We start from the raw sequence: 4,518 nt of genomic DNA, 5'->3' as shown, positions 1-4,518 counted from the left end.
TTTTCCCATTCTGCCAGTTGCCTTTTTATTGTTTCCTCTGGGATGAAGAAGTTGTTTAGTTTGATGTAATCCCATTTGTCCATTTTTGCTTTTGTTGTCTGTTATTTAGAAGTTTTCTCCATAAAATTTTTGCCCTGACCAATGTCTAGGTATGTTTACCCTATGTTTTCTTCTAGTGGTTTTATAGTTTTAAGTCTTTAAAAAAAATTTTTTTTTAATTTTTAGTTTTTCACGTTTATAATATTTTGAGGCAAATTAAACTGTAATCTTTAAGAAACCACCATAATCTTCTTCATGGCAGTTGTACCAATTTACATTTCTACTACAGTATATAAGTGTACTTTTTTCCAAATCCCTGCTAACACTTGTTATCTTTTGACTTTTTTTTATTATTACACATACATATGGGGTACAACATTGATTTTCAATAATTGCGTAGAACGTGTGTTTTAGATTAGTATAGTTGGCTTATTCATCATTACAATACTCAATCATTCTTTGTGTCTGTTGACCAATTCCTCATTAGCCCCCCTCCCTCTTCCCCTCCCCTCCCCTTTTCCAGCTCTGGTTTTCTAAAAGTTCAACGTATTACTGTGATTGTTGTTTGTTTGTTTGTTTCTTTCTCTCTGTCTCTCTTTATTGTTCATTTGTTTATTTATGAATTCAGCTCCCAGTTATGAGTGTGAACATGCAGTATTTTTCTTTCTGTACCTGGGTTGTTTCACTTAGAATATTTTTCTCCAGGCTCATCCATGTTGCTTCAAATGGTACAATTTCATTCTTTTTTATGGCTGAGTAGTATTCCATTGTGTGTATACTCCACAATTTCCTTATCCAGTCATCCATCGATGGACATTTAGGTCGGTTCCATATCTTGGCTATTGTAAACAGAGCTGCAATAAACGTGGGAGTGCAGGTATCCATTCGATTTGATGCTTTCCAATCCTCTGGTTATATCCCCAGGAGTGAGATTGCTGGATCATATGGAAGTTCTATTTGTAGTTGTTTAAGGAACCTCCATACTGCTCTCCATAATGGCTGTACTGATTTACAGTCCCACCAACAGTGTAGGAGGGTTCTTCTCTCTCCACATCCTCATCATCATTTGTGATTCTCTGTCTTTTTTATAATAGACAATCTGATTAGGGTGAGGTGATATCTCAGAGTGGTTTTGATTTGCAGATCTTACATTTAAGTCTTTAATCCATTTTGAGTTGATTTTTGATATATGGTGAGAGATAGGAGTCTAGTTGAAAGTGCTTTTTAATTATACTATAACCTTACTAATTTCCATCTAGTTGTTCTACCAGTTACTGAAGAGCAGTGTTTAAATCTCTAAATATGATTATGGATTTGTCTATTTTACTCTTTATTTCTGTCCATTCTTCACATATTTTGAAGTTCCATTCTCAGGTGCTTGCACATTTAGATCCTTTCCATAGAGATATTTTATGATGATAAAAGCCTCTACCTATATCTCTGGTAATGTTCTGTCTTCAAATCTACTTTGTCTGATATGAATATAGCCACACCAGCTTTCTTACAATCATTATTTACATAGAATATCTTTTTCCAGCCTTTCTTTTTATCTTCTCAACCAGGGGTGAGAAACTCTGATCTAGTTTGACAATCTCTAAGTTTTTTTTTTTTTTTTACTTGAGAAACGTGAAAAGCTCTTTTTTTTTTTTTAATTTTATTATGTCGATATACATTGTAGCTGATTATTGCTCCCCATCACCAAAACCTCCCTCCCTTCTCCCTCCCCCCCTCCCCCCCAACAATGTCCTTTCTGTTTGCTTGTTGTATCAACTTCAAATAATTGTGGTTGTTATATCTTCTTCCCCCCCCCCCCCGGTTTGTGTGTGTGTGTGTGTGTATGTGTGTGTGTGAATTTATATATTAATTTTTAGCTCCCTCCAATAAGTGAGAACATGTGGTATTTCTCTTTCTGTGCCTGACTTGTTTCACTTAATATAATTCTCTCAAGGTCCATCCATGTTGTTGCAAATGGCAGTATTTCATTCGTTTTTATAGCTGAGTAGTATTCCATTGTGTAGATGTACCACATTTTCCGTATCCACTCATCTGATGATGGGCATTTGGGCTGGTTCCAACTCTTGGCTATTGTAAAGAGTGCTGCGATGAACATTGGGGAACAGGTATACCTTCGACTTGATGATTTCCATTCCTCTGGGTATATTCCCAACAGTGGGATGGCTGGGTCGTATGGTAGATCTATTTGCAATTGTTTAAGGAACCTCCATACCATTTTCCATAGAGACTGCACCATTTTGCAGTCCCACCAACAATGTATGAGAGTTCCTTTTTCTCCGCAACCTCGCCAGCATTTATCGTTCATAGTCTTTTGGATTTTAGCCATCCTAACTGGGGTTAGATGGTATCTCAATGTGGTTTTGATTTGCATTTCCCGGATGCTGAGTGATGCTGAGCATTTTTTCATATGTCTGTTGGCCATTTGTATATCTTCCTTAGAGAAATGCCTACTTAGCTCTTTTGCCCATTTTTTAATTGGGTTGCTTGTTTTCTTCTTGTAAAGTTGTTTGAGTTCCTTATATATTCTGGATATTAATCCTTTGTCAGATGTATATTTTGCAAATATTTTCTCCCACTCTGTTGGTTGTCTTTTAACTCTTTTAATTGTTTCTTTTGCTGTGCAGAAGCTTTTTAGTTTGATATAATCCCATTTGTTTATTTTTCCTTTGGTTGCCCATGCTTTTGGGGTCGTATTCATGAAGTCTGTGCCCAGTCCTATTTCCTGAAGTGTTTCTCCTATGTTTTCTTTAAGAAGTTTTATTGTTTCAGGGTGTATATTTAAATCCTTAATCCATTTTGAGTTGATTTTAGTATACGGTGAGAGGTATGGATCTAGTTTCATTCTCCTGCATATGGATATCCAGTTATCCCAGCACCACTTGCTGAAGAGGCAGTCCCTTCCCCAGTGAATAGGCTTGGTGCCTTTGTCAAAGATCAGATGGCAGTAAGAGTGTGGGTTGATTTCTGGATTCTCTATTCTATTCCATTGGTCAGTGTGTCTGTTTTTATGCCAGTACCATACTGTTTTGGTTATTATAGCTTTGTAGTATAGCTTAAAGTCAGGTAGTGTTATGCCTCCAGCTTTATTTTTTTTGCTGAGCATTGCTTTGGCTATTCGTGGTCTTTTATTGTTCCATATAAATGTCTGAATAGTTTTTTCCATTTCTGAGAAAAATGTCTTTGGAATTTTGATGGGGATTGCATTGAATTTGTATATCACTTTGGGTAGTATGGACATTTTCACTATGTTGATTCTTCCAATCCAAGAGCATGGAATATCTTTCCATCTTCTTGTATCCTCTCTAATTTCTCTCAGCAGTGGTTTGTAGTTCTCATTATAGAGATTTTTCACCTCCTTGGTTAACTCAATTCCTAAGTATTTTATTTTTTTGGTGGCTATTGTAAATGGGCAGGCTTTCTTGATTTCTCCTTCTGCATGTTCACTATTGGAGAAAAGAAATGCTACTGATTTTTGTGTGTTGATTTTGTATCCTGCTACTGTGCTGAAATCATTTATCAATTCCAAGAGTTTTTTTGTAGAGGTTTTAGGCTGTTCGATATATAGGATCATGTCATCTGCAAATAGGGACAGTTTGACTTCATCTTTTCCAATCTGGATGCCCTTTATTTCCTTCTCTTCTCTGATTGCTCTGGCTAGTACTTCCAACACTATGTTGAATAGGAGTGGTGAGAGTGGGCATCCTTGTCTAGTTCCTGTTCTTAAAGGAAAAGCTTTCAGCTTTTCCCCATTCAGGATGATATTGGCAGTGGGTTTGGCATATATGGCTTTAATTATGTTGAGATACTTTCCCTCTATACCTAACTTATAGAGGGTCTTTGTCATGAATGAGTGCTGAACTTTATCAAATGCTTTTTCAGCATCTATAGAGATGATCATATGGTCCTTGTGTTTGAGTTTATTAATATGGTGTATCACATTTATTGATTTGCGTATGTTGAACCAACCTTGCATCCCTGGGATGAATCCCACTTGATCGTGATGAATAATTTTTCGTATGTGTTGCTGTATTCTGTTTGCTAGTATTTTAGTGAGGATTTTTGCATCTATATTCATCAAGGATATCGGCCTGTAGTTTTCTTTTTTGGTTATATCTTTACCTGGTTTTGGTATCAGGATGATGTTTGCTTCATAGAATGAGTTTGGGAGATTTGCGTCCGTTTCAATCTTTTGGAATAGTTTGTAAAGAATCGGTGTCAATTCCTCTTTGAATGTTTGGTAAAATTCTGCTGTGAATCCATCTGGTCCTGGGCTTTTCTTTGTTGGGAGCCTTCTGATAACAGCTTCAATCTCCTTTATTGTTATTGGTCTGTTCAAATTTTCTACGTCTTCATGGTTCAGTTTTGGGAGCTTGTGTGTGTCCAGAAATTTATCCATTTCCTCCAGATTTTCAAATTTGTTGGCGTATAGTTGTTTATAGTGGTCTCGAATGATTCCTTGTATTT

Source organism: Cynocephalus volans, chromosome 6 (assembly GCF_027409185.1).
Source record: "Cynocephalus volans isolate mCynVol1 chromosome 6, mCynVol1.pri, whole genome shotgun sequence".
Lineage (NCBI taxonomy): Eukaryota > Metazoa > Chordata > Mammalia > Dermoptera > Cynocephalidae > Cynocephalus > Cynocephalus volans.
This window is presented reverse-complemented; position numbering follows the sequence as displayed.